Here is a 24,862-nt window from a genome sequence, read left to right on the forward strand (position 1 = left end):
TTTATTTTCCTAAATATATTTTCTTTCATATCTTTATTGCATTAATTGAACTGCTCATATCTGTAAATTTATACTATTCCTTAATGAGTTAAACATTTTTCATTTATTTCTCTCCCTTCTCCTTTCTTCTGGGACTCCAACTTCATGTATTTAAATCATTTCATAGCTCACTGAAACTCATTTCTTTCTTTTTTCTCTTTGATTTTATTTGAATAGTTTATATTATATTACTATTTCTTCAAGCCCTCTACTCTTTTTTCTTCTGTAAAACCTGAAGTCTCATTCAGTGTATTTTTCACATCAGGCATTGTGGTATTCATTTCTAGAAGACCAGTTATAACTCTTTTTTTATTTTCCTATCTACTTTACATACTTTCCTTCCTCTACTCTTGTAAACATGTGAAACATATCTGTCTCTAGGGCTTTGTCTACTAATTTTTATCATTTATGACATTGCTGGGTCTATTTCTTCTGATTGATCTTTGTATTCATTGTGCATAATCATTTTCTGTTTCTTTTCCCTTGCCTAATGATTTATTACTAGATCCCATACATTGTGAATTCTACCTTCACCACTTCTCCGTATTTTTAAAAATTCTGTTGATACTACTTGCAGTTAATTTTTTTTTGAAAACTTATTGATCCTTTTGAAACTTCTTAATTTGTTTTTGTTTTTTAATTAATTTCAGAGATGACTAGGGCTAATTTGGGTCCATTCCTGAAGCAATAACCTTCTGAGTACCCCATGTGATTCTTGTCAATGGATTGTTTCCTTTTTTTTAGAGGATCATTTTCCTGATGGCATGTTAAGACTTTCTAACATGACTAATATGAAAAAAGTCTATTCTTAGCCTTCTAAGCTAGAAAGCTTGTTTCTTCTTATTACTGTGCAGCTCTGAGTAGTTTTCTCACACAGACATACTGATTAGTCCTCAGATGAAGGCTCACAAGGACCCTCTCTAGGTAGATTTCTGGGTCTGACTCTGATTTGTCTCTGTCTGTTTCTCTCTGTGTATCTCTCCAATTGTCTCCCATATAGTATTTTGCTCTGTGAAGTCTTACTACCTTGACTTTGAACTGTAAGCTTATGTCATCAACTCAGAGGACTGGCTAAGCCCCATTTGGTTGCTCCTCCCCATCTGTGGTCCAGAAACTTCCTCCACACAGCAAGCTGAACAATGGATGCTCTTGGTTTTTCTTCTTTGAGAGATAGTTATTCTGATTCCCTTATAGTCAGTGTTTTTAAGCTTCTATTTCATATATTTAGCCTAATATTTTCACTATTTCATACAGTACAGTATGCTGGGTATAGTGGTGCATACCTGTAGTCCCAGCTACTAGAGGCTGAAACGAGATGATCACTTGAGCTCAAGAGTTTGAGGTCAGCTCTGGGACACATTGTAAGATCCATATACAAAAAAAAAAAGGAAAAAAGAAAGAATGAAAAACAAAAAAAAAAAAGTAGGGTACATCATTTAAAATATTATTAGCTTATAATAGCTTAATGAATTACTTTACATTTTCATACGACTTTTATTAATTAATTTTTATGATTTATTTCAGTAGCAAGAAAAGTAGCAATGTTAATTTATAAGAACTGCTTCTAAACAATTTTTAATTTGTAGTGGAGTTTAGAAAGGGAACACAGTTTCTTTTGCCGTTTTAAAATAACTATTCCAATTAATTATTTCCACAATAATGAATAAAAGAACAAATTACACACACATATATCTTTAGGCTATCTAGCCTGTGAACAATTTATTAAAGCACAAAATTTCAAACAAGGAATTTGTAGGTCAGCTATTTTTTGATGCCTAGCTGAATTACTGCCTTAAGTGCCCAGTGCTCTTTTAGTGGGCCTATTAATTGGACTGTGGATTTTAGTTGTTTGTTTGTCTGTTGTCATTAGTTCTCATGCAGTTAAGCAAAATTGTTTACAGGCTGCCTCTGGAGAAAGTAATAGTAAATATGCTACTGAGTACATTTTTGCTGCCATTTTGAAGTTGTTAATTAAAACCTTATGGTTGCAAATCTACAGAGAAATTCTCTGTAGATTTTCCCCAATATTCTGCATAAATAATCTAGTGCCATTCACAAAAAAAATCTTAAATTTTTATTACAAGATTTTTGGTATGAATAAATATCTTTAGAAATGATTAAAATCTGTTTGTTCCCATGAAATGCCCAACATGTGTAATTTACCACAAGCTTTTCACAAAAGTGTAAAATATGAAGTCCAAAACATCTTAGTAATTATAATATTAAAGGCAATCTGTTTAAAATTTTAAGTAGCATGAAACAGTTAAATATCGGTAAATATTGACGTGTGACAAATATAGTAACCATTAACCTCTGTATTTTCCAAATGTTGTAGAACATTTTAATTACACAAACCTCCATCAACTTTAGCATTATTCGTGTACAAGGCAGACATTGCAACTTATCTTAAATCTGGGCTATTCACTCCAATTTAAAGAAATACAATTAGTGTCATAATGCTTCTAAAAATTAGTGATCATGTACAGTATTCAGAAAATAAATATAAATTTTGGCATTGCTTTACTTTAATGGCACATGAATTAAAACTGCATTATAATGAAATTGCTGCTGAACGTTCCCATTAATATCAAATGAATTCATTATGGCCAGCATAGTTACAATGAATACTAAATGAATTAATAATAATGAACCATTTAAAGTGTTACCTAATTGTTTTATTTCATTTTTATGTATATTTTGGTCCTTTTTTAACTGCTAGGTTAATAGACAGTGACATTAAATAATTCATTTTCTTGCCTAATATTGGATAATGTGTTCACACTATTTCTATGATCTCTGTATTTTACCCTTTTTGCTTTACCTCAACTTTTTCATCTATTGCCTCCTTATTAAGTCTTACTATAGAAATTAGATTAGCAAATATAAATTTTAATTTGATATTTAAAAAAAGCAATCAAGATGAAAAGCAACATTGTATGAAGGGTGTCTTCTTTGTATGCCTCTGTTGTATGCCATACAAGTACCTGTGATCAGTAAATCTGGACTGTTAGTTTCTCTCTGTTGTTGCTGTAAAAAACAATTAGGTAACAAAAACAAACAAACAAAGAAAAAAAACTTTATTCTGATTTCACTAATGCTAAATCATGTAGAAACAATCAGGTGAGTGGATCGTGCTTAGAAAAGATCTTTGGTTTTCAAATAAAATCTTGTAATCTAATTAATTATTATTTATTATAAAAGTTTTAATTCTTAATCAACAATTTGCTTTCAAATTATTTTGAAACCTGTTAAATTTCTAAATATTGCCAACTGCTTTGTTAATGAATAGCACTGGGGTGATGCAAATCTAATCTATTTTCCTCTGGGGAGCTTTGGTGGTCTTTCTTTGTGCCCATCATTTAATTGTCCCTTGTCCCACTCAATGTACATATTCTTAACCTTTTCCCAGAGTGTCTTTCATGTTGACCTCTTCTTCTAAACAAAATGATGGTCAAGGGCATATTCAGTCTTCAAATATGTTTTTTTTAATCAATTTTCACATGACTAATTCTAAAATAAGTAAATATTAAAAACTGGGAGATTCATTAGGGAATCTAGACTTCTAACTTCTTTTGATAAATAGTAATATCTTTTTAATATTTTTTCTTAATTCTGTATGGTAATAATCAATGGAAATGAAATAGAACCAGCAATCTTCAACATAGTGTTAGTTTTGTGGTTTACCACAATCCCCTTAATCCATACTCCCTAATTTATGACACCTGTATGGCTCTCATATATATGATGTTATGACCTAGAGTGATATTCAGAGTGATATTCAGTTGGCCCTCTGTATCTAGAGGTTCCATATCCACAGATTCAACCAACCATGGATGGAAAACATTAAAGGAAAGGAAGCAAAAAGAATAAAATAAAGGAAAAAAACTCAAAATTATATACTTTTTTCTTATTATTCTCTAAACAATAGCAATTCTCACATTTACATACATTAGTTATTACAAGTAATCTAGAGAGGAATCCAAATGTATAGGAGGTGTATATAAGTTATGTAGAATACTTTGCCATTTCATATAAGGAACTTGAGCATCTGAGAATTTTGGTGTTTGTAGGAATCATGGAACTAATCCCCAACTGATACTGAGGGGAAACTGTAATTTAATATTGATAGATGATCCTGACTTTCCCCAAATCCCTCTTATTGTCCTCCAAAGACTTTCAGATTCCCTTGATCAGAAACATGTTTGTAGGTAAATTATCTCCATTGTGCCTCTGAGAACATGAAAATCAGCAATACTGAGTCAGCAGGAAAGATTTAGTCAGAGAAGCTTGTATCACAGCTATCACTGCAATTTAACAAAGACCTGAAGAAATTGGACAGAACAGGTGCTATTAGATGAGAATTTTAGAGGGAGACATCTCCATCTGAAGGCAGAAGTGGACATCCTGAGAACTGGATGCTGAGGATCATTTGTGGAGGAGGTGAACCCTGCTTTGCAGTGCTAGACTCAGAATATGGTAGAGAACGGAAAGGTATCTAGATGAAGGATATTTTAAATAAATTGAATGTGTTCACCAAAGTCTATGATTGGCTTACATTCAATATAATTTTCCTAGTATCCCTTTGATGTTTTCTAATCAGCCTTTAAAACTTTCCTTAAAAAGAAAGCTATCTTTAAGCCAAGTACCATGGCACATGCCTGTAATCCCAGCAGTTTAGGAGGCTGAGGCAGGAGGAACTCGAGTTCAAAGCCAGCCTTAGTAAGAGTGAGGCACTCAGTATCTCAGTAAGACCCTGTCTCTAAATAAAATACAAAAAGGGCTGGGGATGTGGCTCCGTGTTTGAGAGTGCCCCTGAGTTCAATCCCGGTACCTCCACCACCCACCAAAAGAAAGAAGGTCTTTAAGAAAGACAGAAAGAAAAGGAGAAAGAGGAAGGAAGGAAGGAAGGAAGGAAGGAAGGAAGGAAGGAAGGAAGGAAGGAAGGAAGGAAGGAAGGAAGGAATAAATCTCTTTGGAGAACTTATAGAAAGTCACTTATTCTGACTCTCAAAAATGACAGATTTCAAAAGGCTCCTAAAGTTGAGGAGGCATACTTACTCTATAGCAATCAGATATTACTGACAATAACTTATAGTATTTTTACAGCTGATACAGTTACTAAATTACTAAGAAAACCCAATTTTACCACTGTGTAATAGTTTAGTGACTGGTTATTAAGAGATGCACTCTGTTTCCTTTGGTGCTTGCTTGCTATTATTTTGAAACTGAATGCAAATATTTTCAGAGTTATGACTAAAAGCTTTCATTTTGTACTATTGATGGATGTTAAGTGAGGCAAGTATTCCGTTCATATAACTGTCTGAGATTCACTAAGGAAAATTTTGCATCTATGATAAGGCATCAATAATAATTATGATATTCTACTCTGGTCTTTAAGTATTTTAAACTTTTTGGAAGAGTTTATTAATCAAATTGCCTAATATAGCTGTCATTTTCATAGTTACTTTGTTGGAAGTCTACCTAAAAGAATCAAAAAGGGGCTTAGACTGGACTTAGAATAATTATTCAAAGATTTTCAGATTACCCAGTTTGTTGTTGTTGTTGTTGTTGTTGTTGTTGTTGTTTTTCCACGAAGACCTTCACCTTCTGGATGACTTAATCTTTTTTATTTTATTTATTTATTTTTTTGTTAATAGTCTTCCCCAACCTGTCTCCTTTCCCTAACCTAACCTGAGGAAGTGATCTTTAAAAAAAAACCTTTCATCAGAGGGATGGCTGCTCAGTCCCTAAGTATTACAATTGAACCTTTCATCATGGAGGCTTTGAGAATGATTGGCACCATCTGGCATCTGTACCTCGATTTCCTTTCTTGTGATTCTTCTGATTTTTCTTTTTCTTTCTTTCCTTCCTTTTTTTTTTTTTTTTTTTTTTTTTGAGCTGAGGTGCCAGCCGAGCCAGCCTGTGCTTCTGTTTTCTGCCAAAAAGACAAAAAGAAAAAAAAAAAAGAAAAATGCCATGAATACTAAAATAAGAATTTTTTTTTCCGTGTTTCTGGTATAAGCAGTGTACATTTCTACTGAGTTTTCTGTAAGAATCTGTTTTTATCATCCTTTACAATAGAAAACGCACGAGAAAACTTGTGGTCTATTAGCAGAAAACAGAGGCCCTGGCAAGCTTCAGAGAAGCACAATCCTACAGTTGGGAGGCTGGGCAAGAACCCAAGTTTGTCCACGCCTAAGAACAACACTGTCTGCTAAAATTACAGTTTTCCCTTTTCACAAACCTCAAAGTTGTGAAACTTTACTAACTTTAAGAAAAGAACAGTTGGCCATACAAAAGATACACTTCCAAATCCATCGAGCAACTTACTTATACTTGCAAATGAACCACTTGGAGTGAGTCTTAAAATGTATTTGTTCCAATTATTCTGCTAAGGTAGCAAGCAGAAAGTAATCATTTTCTATGTATACTGTGAATAAGAGACTCCAAATGTTGGTTCCAAAGAAAGAATTTGACCAATAGTTAGTGGGTGTGTAAGGACGGGTGCTGTAGAAATGATAGCCATGTTTTAAATAGCAATAGTATTTTTTCATTCCTTATATGCTCAGGATGATATAATGAAATCAAATTTTAAAAGATTTTTTAAAAATTCTGATACTCTCTGCTTTCCATGGCTTTTGCACAGACAGACAAGTATTGCTAATTAAACATTGCCATATAACTTGTCAGATCAGATATATCAATGAAAGAAAGAAGGGAATTCCTTAATCTCAACACTGAACTTTAGATTTCCTTGAAAAGAACATGGGTACCACAGGAGAATTGCAGCAGCTCACCAGTGACTCACAACTGTTCACAGGAAGTGGACCGGCAATGTCATCCCAAGCAGTGCATTTTTTCTCTGGGATGTGGGGAGACCAGCAAAGGAAGTAGCAATAGTAAGGAGGGTACAGCCTCAAGCCCTAGTTGGAGTTCTAGGTACAGGCAGCAAGTATCTCATGCTGAATCATGATAATTGAAAGACCCACCTGGAAAAGAAGTGTCTTCTTGTTGTAATTTCCTTGCCAAGTCAGTAAAGATAGATTGGCTACTTTAGACTCAGGGCTTTAGGTAAAAGTGGCAAATTTTCATGAAATATAACATGAAGGACAGTGCTATTACACTAATAAAACACCAAAGTCTTTATTATAAATAATCCACACATTAATTTCAGGATTTATTTTTGCCAGTCATCTTTGACACAATCAGAAATATCAATCTCATATCCAGAATATTCTATTTAGATTAGTCCTGTTATTTTTTTTCTCAACAATAAAATTTTAAAAATGACTTATCACTTTCCATCTTCATTTATTTTAACTTATAATTAAGTGTGGTTTCAGGGTTTCAGTCTTCACCTAAATTACTCCAGATTGCTTTTACCATTCACCAATACCTGATTACAAATTGTCTTCAATCTTCTTCCATGGAAACCATTCACAGAGAATTACCCTAGTTGTGGCCTAAATAAATTAGGACTCCATTAGAATGTTTTTTATGAGATTTATTGTTACAAAATCCCACAGGCAATATTATAATAGATTATCCTGTACAACAAGATTTCAGTCTGTGAGATGACCCATTTATTTCTAACAAGATTAAAGTAACCAAATTTGATGTAACCTAATAATTTATTTGATAAATATATTTTGAATGACTATGATCAGCAAAATGATCTATAAGGTCTAGACACATAAGACCTTGGTCTCAAGAACTTGTAATCAATGATGTATAATTTGGATATAATGGATATTGGTCAGAATCAAATCTTAATACAATTATAATCTGAGGATTTTAATACTGATTTTATTGTTTATTGAAATTGCTACCTCCCACTTTCTCACACTCCTATAGTTTATTTATATTGTATATACAGTTTGTGAATTTGTATTTTGTAAATGTATTATTTGAAACCATGCCCTAGTGAGATTTTGTTAATTTATTTTTCTCCCATACTTTTCAGTTGAAAATAAAAAGCATAGCATACCTTAGCATCAAAACTATTCATAAAATCATGAAAATGTACCATTCTCAGTATAATAGATTATCCTATATGATAAAAGATTTTCAGTCTGTGAGATGACCCATTTATTTATAAGATTTTTAAAAATTTGAATACAACCTAATAATTTATTTAATGAACATACATTGTTTATTTTGATTACTATGTGAGATTGTGAATCCCACAGATTGTTAACTTTCATAATCCTATGTGTCTTCAGAATGGATATCTTTACTTATTCCTCATCCTGAACAATTATTCAAAATTCAAATTTTCAAATATTGTATGGCCTTGTTCATACTTTTCCTTTGTAAATCTATGATAAAATCATCATACTTCTTCCTCCACTTAAACGCTAAAATTATTCATATCAATCATTTTTACCAAATATATTCCTCTCTAATCCAAGCTATGAGTTTAGAATTTTAAATTTTTTATTGATATATTCCTGTATTTCTGTCAGTATTGACATTAGGTTTGTTGCCTATTTGGGACATAGCATCTTCTCTATATTCATGGAAGTATGAGAGCTAAATCTTTCAATTGCAAATAGGAAATAATCAATAAACTAAAACTGAAGTATTTAAATAAAATATCTGCTATTTTCTAGATTATTATTTTTATTATTATTTTCTAGATTTTTATTTTTATTATCATTTTCTAGATTATTATTTTTGATATGTTTCTCTGTAGTTTTAGAATATTTTTTCTAAATGTGAAGGGCACCGTTCTCAATATTTGGAGGAAAATTCACATTAGTTCACCCATCAACAGCTACTGTACAGTTGTGAAATAACAAAAATGATCAATGCCATAGAACTACATCATTTTTACAGCCGAGCTTCCTTTGTTAGTCTCTTATGCCATGCCTGTTATCTCTGTTTGCATGCATCTGAATCCAATTATGTACATAGATCATGATCCATTCCCATTACATCAGATGATGACTTGCCTTGTCTTTGTATGTTCCCCATTGTTTCATAACATTTTACAATATTTATTGTGTTTCCCCCAGAGTTATTTGCTCAAAATGGATGGATATAGAGACTATCATGCTAAGTTAAATAAGCCAATCCTCAAAAAACAAAGGTGGAATATTCTCTCTGCTATGCATATGCTAACACACCACAAGGTGGGAGAAGAGAAGAATAGAAGTTCAGTGGATTAGACAAAGGGTAATGAAGGAAAGGGAGGGAGGGTAGCAATAGAAAAGACAGTAGAATAAATGGGACATAACTTTCCTATGCTTCTATATGAATACATGACTGATGTAATTCCATATCATGTACAACCACAAGAAGGGGATCCTAATTAGAATAAGTTTTACTCCATATAGATATAATATGTCACATACAATTACTGTCATCTATGTCTAAAAGGTACAAATAATTTTTAAAAAGAGTTTTAGAAAGAGTACTTACTCAAAGCCCAGAGAGGTCAGCTAGGTTTCTATCACAATTTGGGTTTACCTAGTCAAGCTCCTCTGTTACTGTTTTCTTTTGATCCATCTTTGTCATAATAGGAAATAGAATTAGTGTTGAACCTAAGGGTAAACTAACTCTAAGAAGTTTGCAGTCTGTTCAGTAGATTAAACCAAATTTTAGTATCTACCTAGTACAGAGCACAAGAGAAAATGACTAATTAGAGGCACTCAGCACTTACCTACTTCTCCAAGAGATACAACCTAAACAGCAGCAATATAGCTGTACATTGAGTCAGAGGGTCATAGAAAAGCACTATAGTTCAGTAGTAGTCACTGAACAGGAGAAAAGAAAAATTATTAGATATTAGAAGAGTAAGAACACCCCAACACCAAGCACACTGCAGCATGGCATAGAAAGGGAAGTACTACCCCAGGATATAGATGAAAGAGAATGAGTCCCTTTGATCTCCATAAGCACAGAATATGTCACTTTGCAAACATAGTCTAAATAGACAAGAGACCTAAAATCTACATAGCAAACTCGCACTGGACAAGACATTCTATTTTTCAGAGTATTCACTTAGTGCTATAACTGGAAACCATCTTGAAAAAGGTCCTATTAGAAGACCTTACTTTTTTTTTTAATGTCCAACAGCCAATGTCCTCTTTTCTGCAGTTGCTCAGTGGGTGGCCATCCCAAGAAATTGTTTCAACCAAGAGGAATGACTGACATAATATGCTGAGATGGACTCAGATGGATGGAGTTGGGACAGAAGGTGCTTTCCATAAAACTGATGGTTCAGGAGATCTGCTATTAGACCTAGGGGAACAAACAGACAAGATTTCATTAATGATCTAACTGTGCTGTGGGTTAGTGGGAGGCAGATAACAATTTCTATCCCTTTTCCCTGCACACTTCTTCACAGATCGGAATCCTCTCTGCACCTACAGTGGAGCACAGAGACACATCTCAGTGTTTGTCTTGCTCTGGAAAGAACTTAGTGAGCTCAGCATTTGGGGCTGACCCATTAAGGTGATGACCTGCAAACTTTAACTCCACCCTCAAGGTGCTGATCCCAAGAGACTGTGAAGAAAATTGTGGCCTAGCGAGTCACACTTTCCATAGTATCTCCTTACCACAGGTAAAGCAGCTGAGAGGAACTGCCAAATGCTTCATGAAAAAATTACTCCTGATATTCATCTGGTAAGCACCACAATGAAAAGAATTAGGGAATTAGGGAGTGAATAACTTCTAGCCATCACTCTATTTTTTTAAATTTTGGGGTTTTTTTCCCTTTTTACCCCCCCCCAAAACTCTTTTGTCATTATTACCAGGGATTGAACGTAGATGTTTAACCACTGAGTCACATCCCCACTCTTTTTTATTTTTCATTTTGGGACAAGTCCTCACTAAATTACTGAGACTCGGTTTGAACTTGTAACTCTTCTGCCTCAGCCTCCTGAGACACTGGGATTACACTGGGAGTGCCCTGGTGACCACCTCCTTTCTCCCTTGAGTTTTTATTTTCTTTCTTTCTTTCTTTCTTTCTTTCTTTCTTTCTTTCTTTCTTTCTTTCTTTCTTTCTTTCTTTCTTTCTTTTTTGTTTTCTCCTGCATTCTTTACCTTTTTAAAATCTTTTTATTGTATTCTACAGTTTTACCTTTCCCTGTGGTGCTTTTTGTTACTGCTTGTTTTATTATTTCTATATTTTGTAAAAAAAAAAAAAAATTCTTAATTTTCTTTTGTTTACCTTTTTATTTTGTTCTATATCTTCTTTCGTTACCTTTATTATCATCATTGCTGTTGCTTTTGTTGTTATGTTTTGCAGAGATAGTAATTGAGTCTGGGAGTTAAAATACAGAAAGTATGAGCTGTGCCACTGAGCTACACTCCCAGGCCAGTTGAGAAGAATACAGTCACAACTTAATTCCCATCCAAACCTTTGAAGATACTTGAAGTTAAAGATTGTGGGGAACAAAACACTCCATCCAATGATATACTCACAGGTGTGCCTAACTTGGGCGTCTCTTAAACAGTCAGTCCCACAATAACAGCCAAGAGAAATAACACATCTATTGTGGACACCACATCTATTCCTCAGCATAGATTGGACCCACATTTTATCAGATCACACATCACTGACAAGAATGGATGGAAGTGTCATAGAGGGGTACCTCTGAACTGTCATCTCTCCATGTGAATTATCAGGAACTACACTAATGATTAAATAGAGAATGAAAGCTTTAGGCCCTTCAATGATTAAAATGGTAAAATTGGAATCACTTTCAAGTAATAGAGGTGACACCAGTAGTGTTCATGGAAACTCTCACCACTTAACTGGAACTTCCACTCCTCTTATAAAACTAACCACAGAGGTTACACCCTATATATTCTGTATCTATGCCACAATATCATAAATTACCAGAGGTCCCCAAATGTTCCATGACCTACAGAGAAAATGGGTTGCTCAGGCTCCAGTACAGAATGTGTCATTTCAAAGCCCATTAATGACAGCCAAAGAAACGATGGGGGGATTACCCTATGAGTCAAATTGAGTCATGGTTTAAGAAGACCCTCACATAAAGTGGAAGAGATGAACAAACATTAGCCTATAAACACAATAAATATTTTAAAAAGGCAATATTTCATCTCTAAACTATATAATTCTATACAGATTCCTAAATTATCAAAATTAATAAATTGCTGAATAAAGACTTCAAATTAATTATTTTATAAAACTTATGAATTTGAAGAGAATACAGATACACAATTGAATGAATTGAGGAAGACAATTAAGGGTATGAATGAGAAATTCAATGAAGAAATAGATATTTTGAGAAAGAAAAAACAAATCTTGAAAATGTCAAATTAAATAAGTTATAGTAAAAATATCTTAACTGAAAGCCTCACAAATACAATAAGTAAAGTGAACAAAAATATCAGAGCTTAAAGACAAGTCTAATGAAATCACATTCAGAAAGTAAAAAAGGGAAAAAATAATTAACAAAATACACAAGATCTCTGGAACACCATTAAAAGAACCAAGATATGCATAATCAGAATAGATGAGGGCAAAGAGCTACAGGTTGAAGGCATAGAACCTATCTGATGAAATAATAATGTAAATTTCCCAAATCTTGGGAAAGACATGGACTTACAAATACAGAGGACATTTTGAACCACAAATTAACATCACTGAAAAAGAACATTGCCATGACATCTTGTAGTTAAAAATTCAGAGCAAGGAATATTAAAATCATCAAAATAGAGGTGCCCAGTCACATGTTAATGCAAGTTCATTTGACTAACTGAAAATTTCTCTGCAGAAATTCTAAAGGTCAGAATAACACAGAACAATGTATACCAAGCCCTGACAAAAATAACTGTCAACCAAGCAACGTTATCTTTTCCAATAGAAGAAAAAATAAAAACCTTCAAGGTAAGCATAGACAGAAAATTCATGAAATCAAACCAGCATTATACAATATATTTAATAGAACCTGTATGCCTAGAAGAAAAGATAATAATAAGACTACATGAAAGAAAGAAGTTCCACTAGAAGAGTAGACACACAAGTGAGAAATATGAAAGAATCAAACATTGTTTCAGTTAGAATTTTTATTGCTCTAACTAAAAGAGCTGACAAGAACAATTTTAGAGGAGAAAAAGTTTATTTGGTAGCTCACTGTTTTGAAGGTTTCAGTTCATGGACAACCAACTCCACTCTCTGGGGCTCAAGGTGAAGCAGAACATTTTGTCAGAATAGTGTGGTGTGTGGAAGTGGCTCAAAATATCACAGCAAGAAGCAGAGACCTATGTTTAACAAACACAAAATAGAAACCCCAAAGCTATGCCCCCAAGTATGCACCTCCTCCAGCCATACCAACCTGCCTACAGTTACCATCTGGTTAATCCTTATCAGGGAATTAATTTAATGTTTGGGTTAAGGCTCTCATAATCCAATTGATTCACCTCTGAATGTACTTGCATTGTCTCACACATGAGCGTTTGAGGGACATCTAGTATTGTAAACCATAAGAAAAATAATCAAAACTGTAAACCACCATATGTCTAAGATGGATAAGAGCAAAACATGAACATAGAATATTCAAAAAAATCAGAATAATAAAATAACAGGAACAAGTACATAATAAACATGAATGTAAATCAATTTGTCAATTAGAAGATGCAGACTGAATGAATGGATTAAAAAACAGGACCAAAAAGTATACTTCTTGAAAGAAACTTACCTCACCTGCAAAAACAGGACTTGACTCGATAGACATGGTGTCATATGCCTGCAATTGCAGTGGTTTGAGAGGCTGAGACATGAGGATCACAAGTTCAAAGCCAGCCTCAGCAACTTAGCAAGCCCTCAGGAACTTAGTAAGACCCTGTCTCAACATTAAAAAATATAAATAAAAAGGCCTGGCTTACATGGGCCAGTGGGTATGTGTCCCTGGGTTTAATCCATGGAACAAAATTAAAGAATAAATATAAAAATAAATAGCACCAACAAAAATCCCTGACTTAAAGTAAACAATGGAAAATATTTCAAGTAAATGGAATCTGAAAGCAACCAAAAGTGGCTCTACTCATATCTGAAAAATAAACTTTAAAACAAAATAAGTCAAAAGAGACAAAGAAGTTTGCTACATATTGATCAAAGGAACAGTTTATCAAGAAGACAAAATAACAGGGACACATGCCTATCTTTCCAGAAACCTAGGAATCTGAGGCAGAAGGATTGAAAGTTTGAGGCCAAACTCAGGAATTTATGAAATCCTATCTCCAGATAAAATACAAAATATATAAACTTATATATTATACATATTTAAAATATATATGTAAATATATATATGTATATATATATATATAATTTTAAAAAATTTCTAATAATACATATTTGGTGATATATACATATATGCAAATGAGAGAACACCCCATTTTATGAAGCAAACACTATCAGTCATAAAAAGAGAAATAGGTCTCAATAAAATAAAAATGGATGACTTCAATATTTCATTCTTACCAATAAATATATTATCCAGACCAAAAAAAAGTCAGTTAAAGAAGTCACAGATAAATACCTTATGGATTAAATTGTCTTAACAGAAAATTACAGATTATTTTCTCCAATAGCAGCTACAGGATATATGTTATTTCATTAGCACACAAAACTTTTCTCTAAATAGACAATATATTAGGCCACAAAGAAAGACTTAACAGATTATGAAAAGTTGAAAATATTTCTTGCATCTTATTATAGTGGAATGAAACATCAACAGAAAAAAAGTTGCAGAAATTTTACAAACAAAAGAAGATTGAGCTATACACTATTAAAGGAACAGTGGGGTTTTGATGTCAGATGATAAATTTAAAAATTCATTGAATTGGATGAAAATGCAAATTTAGCAAAAACATTACTAAGAGGAAAGTTTATAGCAGTAGATAACTACATAAAAACAAGATAAAAAATAAATAACTTAATTATGCAATTCAAGGTCTTAGGAAACAAACAAATAAACAAAACTAAAACTAGAAGAAAATAAATAAGATGCAAGCAGGAATGAATTAAAATGGAGATAAACATTACAGTAGACATCACTGAAATAGAAACATTTTTAAGAAATATTTTGAGAGCCAGACCGGAGGAGGAAGACGCCAGGTGCCCAGCGAGACCGGAGGAGGAAGTTCGGCCGCGCCACGAGTGCTAGTCCGGAGGAAGCCCATCAACCCTTAAAACCCATCAAAGGGGGTGTGGCCACCAGCACGGTTCTGCGGCTGATCCAAGTACCCAGTTTCCAACTCCCCCACCCTTAGCTGCGATAACTCAAAATATTTCCCACAAGCTGTTGGGGGTTGTAGCTATCAACGAAAAACAACAACTGTACAGGCACCTGGTTTCTACCTCAGAAACTAGAGTAGGCCAAGATTCAGGTGGAAGCTCATTTCCTTTCACACTGGCTATACCCACCACCCTGAATACAGAGGCTCAAGCTAGGAATAGACAATGCCTCCTACTGGAAGCAAGGAAAACAGTGTTCTGAGAGACTTTTTTTTTTCTTTCTTTCTCTTTTCTTCTCTCTCTTCCACAACTTCAGCATATGTGAAACCAAGAACTGTGCATGAACAACCGAATTACCAAAGTAATATAATATAGAGGAATTGCATATACCCACTTCCCCCCCCATTTTTTTCTTTATTTCTATCTTACTTCCCTTTTCCTTCTCTTATATCTCTTTTCTTCCTTGTTATTGTTTTTTCTTTTTTTTTAATTCTTATTCTCTCTATCCCACTTTCAACCTCCTAACTTTTGCTATCTATACATAGGGTAACTATCTAAATAGATAAGAGGTTGAGTCTATACATTCTTCCATAAATTACCAGTCTAGTGGTTAGAGTTCTCCAAAGGTGCTAAGTTAGTTTAACCTCATACCCTCACTCCTTTCCCTCTAAGTATAATATCCTTCGTCTGAAATTAAGTTTTCTATATGCCACCAGATATGGTACGCCTTTTATGAAACTAATGAATATATTCTTAAGTAATAATTAAAACCAATATCTATAGTCTTAGAATCTAACTATAAATGTATTAATAATGAAAACTTGTGCTTAGATAATGTACTGTTGATATTGGGATCTGTTAACATTGTCTTTCTCCACAAAAGAGGGATTTTGGAGCTATACAAGAACAATACAAATATATAAGGGGAAAAACATTAGCACAACAGTTTCACAAAGCTAGAAAGAATCATGAGCAGTATGAAAAGACAAGGAAAGAAAGGACCACAAACAATACAGTCAATTCAACATTAGATGAGGTAATATCTGCAGCTGATGGAATGTCAAAGAGTTAAGGATATACATGCTTCAGATGATCTGGAGTCTCAAGGAAGACATTATACATTAAATTCAGACAATGAAAAATCACTTTGACAATGAATTACATAAACAAATCCAAGAAGCAAAAGGTCAACTCTATAGGGAAATAAAGGATATAAAAAAGAAACAAACAGAAATCCTGGAAATGCTGGAAACAATAAACCAAATTAAAAATTCAAATGAAAGTATTACCAGCAGAGTAGAAAACTTAGAAGATAGAACTTCAGACAATGAAGACAAAGTTTTTCAACTTGAAAAGAACATAGACAGCTCAGCGAGAATGTTAAGAAATCATGAGCAGAACATCCAAGAATTATGGGATAACATCAAGAAACCAAACCTAAGAGTTATTGGGATACAAGAGGGTACAGAGGTCCAAACCAAGGGAATGAGCAATCTATTCAATGAAATAATACTAGAAAACTTCCCAGACTTAAAGAATGAAAAATAAATCCAAATACTAGAAGCCAACAGGACACCGAATGTACAAAATCATAAGAGATCCACACCAAGACACATAATAATGAAGATGCCCAACATACAGAATAAGGAGAGAATCTTAAAAGCCACAAGAGAGAGGAAGCAGATTATATTTAGGGGTAAACCAATCAGGATAACTGCTGATCTTTCAACACAGACTCTGAAAGCTAGAAGATCCTGGAACAACATATTTCAAACGCTGAAAGAAAAAGGGTTCCAACCAAGAATCATGTATCCAGTGAAATTAAGTTTCAGGATTGAAGATGAAATAAAAATCTTCCATGATGAACAAAAGTTAAAAGAATTTGCAGCTAGAAAACCAGCTCTTCAAAACATCCTTGGCAAAACATTACAGGAAGAGGAAATGAAAAATAACAATGAAAACCAACAGCAGGAAGTAGCAAAGTAAAGGAAAAACTAAGCATAGAGGAAAAACAAATCATGTTAAGTATCATACATAACCAAATATGGCTGGAAATACAAACCATATCTCAATAGTAACCCTAAATGTTAATGGCTTAAATGCACCAATCAAAAGACATAGGCTAGTAGAATGGATTAAAAAAAAAAAAAAGATCCAACAATATGCTGCCTACAGGAGACTCATCTGATAGGAAAAGACATACACAGACTGAAGGTGAAAGGTTGGGAAAAATCATATCATTCATACAGACCCCAGAAGCAAGCAGGGGTGTCCATACTTGTATCAAATAAAATAGACTTCAAGCCAAAGTTAATCAAAAGGGATAAACAAGGACACTACATACTGCTCAAGGGAACCATACACCAACAAGATTTGACGATCATTAATATATATTCCCCAAACAATGGTGCAACTATTTTCATCAAACAAACTCTTCTTAAATTCAAGAGTCTAATAGACCACAACACAATAATCATGGGAGATTTTAACACACCTCTCTCACCAATGGACAGATCTTCCAAACAAAAGTTGAATAAAGAAACCCTAGAGCACAATAATAAAATTAATAATTTAGACTTAATTGATATATACAGAATATACCAACCAACATCAAGCGGATACACTTTCTTCTCAGCAGCACATGGATCCTTCTCAAAAATAGACCTATATTATGTCATAGGACAAATCTTAGCAATTACAAAGGAGTTGAGATATTACCATGCATTTTATCTGATCATAATGGAATGAAATGGGAAATCAATAATAAAATGAGAAAGGAAAAATCCTACATCACATGGAGATTAAACAATATGCTACTGAATGAACAAAGGGTTACAGAAGACATCAAAGAGGAAATTAAAAAATTCTTAGAGGTAAACGAAAACTCAGACACAACATATTGAAATCTCTGGGACACTATGAAAGCAATACTAAGAGGAAAATTCATTTCATGGAGTTCATTCCTTAAAAGAAGGAAAAGCCAACAAATAAATGACCTCACACTACACCTCCAAGCCTTAGAAAAAGAAGAACAAATCAGCAGCAAATACATTAGAAGGCAAGAAATAATTAAAATTAGAGCTGAAATCAATGAAATTGAAACAAAAGAAACAATCGAAAAAATTGACAAAACTAAAAGTTTGTTCTTTGAAAAAATAAATAAGATTGATAGACCACTAGCCATGCTAACAAAGAGAAGAAGAGAAAGAACCCTAATTACCAGCTTACGGGATGAAAAAGGCAACATCACAACAGACAATTCAGAAATACAGAAGATAATTAGAAATTATTTTGAAACCCTATACTCTAATAAAATAGAAGATAGTGAAGGCATCGATAAATTCCTTAAGACATATGAACTACCCAGATTGAGTCAGGAAGATATAAACAACCTAAACAGACCAAAATCAAGTGAGGAAATAGAAGAAGCCATCAAAAAACTACCAACCAAGAAAAGCCCTGGACCGGATGGATATACAGCAGAGTTTTACAAGAACTTTAAGAAGAACTAATACCAATACTCCACAATCTATTTCAGGAGATAGAAAAAGAGGGAGAACTTCCAAATTCATTCTATGAGGCCAATATCACCCTGATTCCCAAACCAGATAAAGACACCTCAAAGAAAGAAAACTACAGACCATTATCCCTAATGAATTTAGATTCAAAAATCCTCAATAAAATTCTGGCAAATCGTATACAAAAACATATCAAACAGATCATGCACCATGATCAAGTAGGATTCATCCCTGGGATGCAAGGCTGATTCAATATACGGAAATCAATAAGTGTTATTCACCACATCAATAGACTTAAAGATAAGAACCATATGATCATCTTGATAGATGCAGAAAAAGCATTCGACAAAGTACAGCATCCCTTTATGTTCAAAATATTAGAAAAACTAGGGATAACAGGAACTTACCTCAACATTGTAAAAGCTATATATGCTAAGCCTCAGGCTAGCATCATTCTAAATGGAAAAAAACTTAAGGGCATTCCCTCTAAAATCTGGAACAAGACAGGGATGCCCTCTCTCACCACTTCTATTCAATATAGTTCTCGAAATACTAGCCAGAGCAATTAGACAGACAAAAGAAATTAAAGGCATTAAGATAGGAAAAGAAGAACTTAAATTATCACTATTTGCGGATGATATGATTTTATACCTAGAAGACCCAAAAGAGTCTACAAAAAAACTACTAGAGCTAATAAATGAATTCAGCAAAGTGGCAGAGTATAAAATCAACACACATAAATCAAAGGCATTCCTGTATAACAGCGACAAATATTCTGAACTGGAAATGAGGAAAACCACCCCATTCACAATATCCTCAAAAAAAAATAAAATACTTAGGAATCAACCTAACAAAAGAGGTGAAAGATTTATACAATGAAAACTACAGAACCCTAAAGAGAGAAATAGAAGAAGATCTTAGAAGATGGAAAAATATACCCTGTTCATGGATAGGCAGAACTAACATAATCAAAATGGTGATATTACCAAAAGTTCTCTATAGGTTCAATGCAATGCCAATCAAAATCCCAACGGCATTTCTTGTAGAAATAGATAAAGCAAGCATGAAATTCATATGGAAAAATAAAAGACCCAGAATAGCAAAAGCAATTCTAAGCAGGAAGTGTGAATCAGGTGGTATAGCGATACCAGACTTCAAACTATACTACAGAGCAATAGTAACAAAAACAGCATGGTACTGGTACCAAAACAGGCGGGTGGACCAATGGTACAGAATAGAGGACACAGAGACTAATCCACAAAGTTACAACTATTTTATATTCGATAAAGGGGCTAAAAGCATGCAATGGAGGAAGAATAGCATCTTCAACAAATGGTGCTGGGAAAACTGGAAATCCATATGCAACAAAATGAAACTGAATCCCCTTCTCTCACCATGCACAAAAGTTAACTCAAAATGGATCAAGGACCTTGATATCAAATCAGAGACTATGCATCTGATAGAAGAAAAGGTTGGCTCTGATCTACATATTGTGGGGTCGGGCTCCAAATTCCTTAATAGGACACCCATAGCACAAGAGTTAATAACTAGAATCAACAAATGGAACTTACTTAAACTAAAAAGTTTTTTCTCAGCAAGAGAAACAATAAGAGAGGTAAACAGGGAGCCTACATTATGGGAACAAATGTTTACTCCTCACACTTCAGATAGAGCCCTAATATCCAGAGCATACAAAGAACTCAAAAAATTAAACAATAAGAAAACAAATAACCCAATCAACAAATGGGCCAAAGACCTGAACAGACACTTCTCAGAGGAGGACATACAATCAATCAACAAGTACATGAAAAAATGCTCACCATCGCTAGCAGTCAGAGAAATGCAAATCAAAACCACCCTAAGATACCATCTCACTCCAGTAAGATTGGCAGCCATTATGAAGTCAAACAACAACAAGTGCTGGCGAGGATGTGGGGAAAAGGGTACTCTTGTACATTGCTGGTGGGATTGCCAATTGGTGTGGCCAATATGGAAAGCAGTATGGAGATTCATGGGAAAGCTGGGAATGGAACCACCATTTGACCCAGCTATTGCCCTTCTCAGACTATTCCCTGAAGACCTTAAAAGAGCGTACAACAGGGATACTGCCACATCGATGTTCATAGCAGCACAATTCACAATAGCTAGACTGTGGAACCAACCCCGATGCCCCTCAATAGATGAATGGATAAAAAAAATGTGGCATTTATACACAATGGAGTACTACGCAGCACTAAAAAATGACAAAATCATGGAATTCGCAGGGAAATGGATGGTATTAGAGCAGATCATCCTAAGTGAAGCTAGCCAATCCCTAAAAAACAAATGCCAAATGTCTTCTTTGATATAATGAGAGCAACCAAGAACAGAGCAGGGAGGAGGAGCAGGAGGAAAAAATTAACATTAAATAGAGTCATGAGGTGGGAGGGAAAGGGAGAGAAAAGGGAAATTGCATGGAAATGGAAGGAGACACTCATTATTATATAAAATTACATATAAGAGGTTGTGAGGGGAATGGGAAAATAAACAAGGAGAGAAATGAATTACAGTAGATGGGGTAGAGAGAGAAGATGGGAGGGGAGGGGAGGGGGGATAGTAGAGGATAGGAAAGGTAGCAGAATACAACAGTTACTATTATGGCATTATGTAAAAATGTGGATGTGTAACCGATGTGATTCTGCAATCTTTGTAATGTTTTGAATAACCAATAAAATATATATTTAGTGACTTTCAAAAAAAAGAAATATTTTGAAGAAACATATAGTAATAAATTGGAAAATCTAGAAAAAACAGACCAACATCTGGACATATATGACCTTACAAAATTGAACCAAGAGGATGTTGAAAACCTAAATCAATCAATAACAAGTAATGAAAGTAAAGCTGTATTTAAAAGCCCCCCCAACAAAGAAAATCCCAGGATCTATGGATTCAATTCTGTATTTTACTGGACTCTTAAGGAAGACTAACACTCATATTCCTCAAACTATTCCATGAAATAGAAAGGGACAGAAATCTTCGAAACTCATTCTACAAACCCAGTATTACCCTGCTACCAAAACATGATAAAGATGAGAGAGAGAGAGAGAGAGAGAGAGAGAGAGAGAGAGAGAGAGAGAGAGAGAGAGAAGAGGGAGAGAAAAATAGACCAATATCCCTGATGAACATAGTTGCAAAATTCCTCAATAAATACTTGCAAATCTGGGCATGGTGGCACATGTATGTAATTCCAGAAGCTTGAGAGGCTGAGACAGGAGAATCACACATTGAGAGCCAGCTTCAGCAACTTTGTGAGACCTTAGAGCATCTTAGCAAGAACCTGTCTCTAAATAAGATATAAAAAGGGTTTGGGGATGTTGCTCAGTGGTTAAGCACCCATGGGCTCAACCACCAGTACCAAAAAAAGAAAAAAAGAAAGAAAATTGCAAATTAAATTCAATATCACATTAGACAGAATTTATACCATGATAAGTTGGCTTCACTCCAGGGTATGCACTGATCTTTCAACAGATGCAAGTCAAGAAATGTAACAGCAAATAATAGAATCAAGGATAAAAATAACATGATAGTCTCAATACATGCAGGAAAAGGCTTTGATAAATATCAGCATCCCTACATGATAAAAGCTCTAAATCAATCAGGTATAGTAGAACCAAAATCAAAATAGTAAAGTTTATGTATGAGAATCACAACCAACATCATACCAAATGGGGAGAAACTGACATTTTCTCTAATGTCAGTAGCAAGATGAGGGGTCTGACCTCACCACTCTTATTCAACATATGGTATTATGACTTTCAGCTGAAGCAATTTGGCAAAAGAAACAAATAACAGATATACAAAGTGGAAAGGATGGAGTGAATTATCCCTATATCCTGAGGATCTTTTTACATACATGAAAATTTCAAGAGTCCATCAAAAGAATTTTAGACCTGACAAATTTAGTAAAGTAGCAAGATTCAAAATTAACATATAATAGTCAGTAGCATTGTAGTATTTGTACACACTCAAAATAAATTTTCCAAGAAAGTAATCCAGATGTCCACAAGATAAATATGTAGATCACCTAGTAATAGACCTAACTTAGAATGTGAAAGACCTGTATAATTAAAAGTACAAGATAATGAAGAAAGAAATTGAAGAGGTAAGTAAAAAACCCATGTTCATAGATTAGAGAATCAATTTCATTAAAATGACAATCATACCCAAAGTGATCTACAGATCCAATGAAATATCCATGAAAATACCAATGACATTCTTCATAGAAATAGGGGGAAAAAACTCTAAAATTCATAGCAGAGTAATACTGAATAGCCAAATAAATTCTGAGCAAGAGAGAAATGCTGGAGGCTTCACAATACCTGACTTTAAAACATGCTATAGAGACTTGGTAACAAAAGCAACATTGTATTGGCATAAATATAAACACATAGACCAATGAGACAGATGGAAATAAATCCACACATCAACAGCCAACTGATTCTTAAGAAAAACACCAAAAATAAACCCATGAGGAAGGATAAGGTCTTCAGAAAATGGTGCAGGGAAAACTGGATATCCATTTACAAAAGATTCAAAGTAGTCCCCTCTCACATAGTAAGACTTAATAATGGTGAGTTGTTACCTTCAGATAACCACAGGTTTTGCACTTCATACAGAAAGGCAGAGAACAAGACTGTTACATTAATTTGTCAATCAGAATTTATATAAAAGCACAGTGTGTGTTACAAGTTTGAATGTTAGAAGGCATGAACATTTTAGGATTGTAGGAGTGCTAGTGCTTTTTCTCTAAAAAGGGAAAACTATTCACAAACTTACCTTTGCTTCTGAAGTCCTGAATTCTAAAGCTTTTATAGTCACAGTCCTATTAAAAAAAGAAAATAAAAAATAAATAAAAGCATAGCTTGATCACTAAAATTTCTATTCTAGTTTGTAGACACTAATCTATACATTATCTATGTTCTAAATTATATCCTCTGTAATTAATGTCTTGGTCTCAGAGCCACAAACTCTAAAAGGCCAGTGATTGTCTTTCAGAATCGCAAATCAAATTCTGAAGTTTTGTGCTATTGCAAAAACATTTTGAATTTTCTTAGTACATAATTTACACCTTAACTTTAAAAAGAGCTGGTGTCATAACTACTACTATTGACTTCTAACTTTGGAACTAAATTAAGTTAATGTAAAAATAGGTTTTATTTGGCATAATAAGGCATTTCTGTCCTTCATTATTTATAATTTTATTGGGAAATATGTGCTAATGCAAACAATTTTCATATATGAATAAAACATAAGGTACAGTGGTAATTAATATGAAAGGATTCAACAGCACATAAAGATGGTTAATATATCTACCTCTTTGTATATCAACGCCAGTTATATTTCGTTGGAAGACACTAAAGATAGAAAATCAAGCATGCTAATTAATTACCTTCGTTCTCAGTTAACTTGAAGGTTGCATATAAAAAGGAAATCAGGTTGACTGTGAGCAAGGAGAACGAAGAGTTCAGATAAAAAGATCAAGAGGAGAAAGTATACAGGAAGAGAAAAGGAAATGTCAGCTTGCTTAGCAGTGTAAAAACCCTCCTTTAATGACTAACGGTGGGGCAGTTTTCCTGTTCTGTCACTGAACACAGAGAAAGTTTGAGAGTATAACCCAACTTTCATAGAGAAGAAAGTGAATATCTAAGGCTGGGGATATAACTGAGGGCTAGATGGCTTGCACAACAACAGCCAAGGCCCTAGGCTCAATCCCTAGCACTGAAAAAAAAAACAAATAAATAAACAAACAAACAAACCTAATGAACATCTAGTGAGATGAAGAGAAAAAGGAGAATTAGAAGATAATGCAAAGCTAATATATACGATAGTGTGATACCTACTTTTTGTGATATTTATTTTAACAGATGTTTTAATGAGATTCTTTTGGTTGTGTGGAGGTAGGACTTATTTGTCCAAAGAGGAGATTACAGAAGATATGAAGAGATATTGCCACAATATCTAGATATTCCTGGAAAGGATAACAGAAAGGACAAAAAAAATAAATAAACTAACTAAATAAATAAAAATAAAACCTGAGATAACCAGGAAT

The 24,862-nt window shown here is 33.9% G+C and overlaps 1 pseudogene; it reads left to right on the forward strand.

Moving 5' to 3' along the window:
- The window catches only part of LOC113180753 (ribosome biogenesis protein NSA2 homolog), a 184,068-nt pseudogene that overhangs the window by 107,658 nt on the left and 51,548 nt on the right, over positions 1 to 24,862 (forward strand).

This window comes from Urocitellus parryii, chromosome 1 (genome assembly GCF_045843805.1).
Source record: "Urocitellus parryii isolate mUroPar1 chromosome 1, mUroPar1.hap1, whole genome shotgun sequence".
NCBI lineage: Eukaryota > Metazoa > Chordata > Mammalia > Rodentia > Sciuridae > Urocitellus > Urocitellus parryii.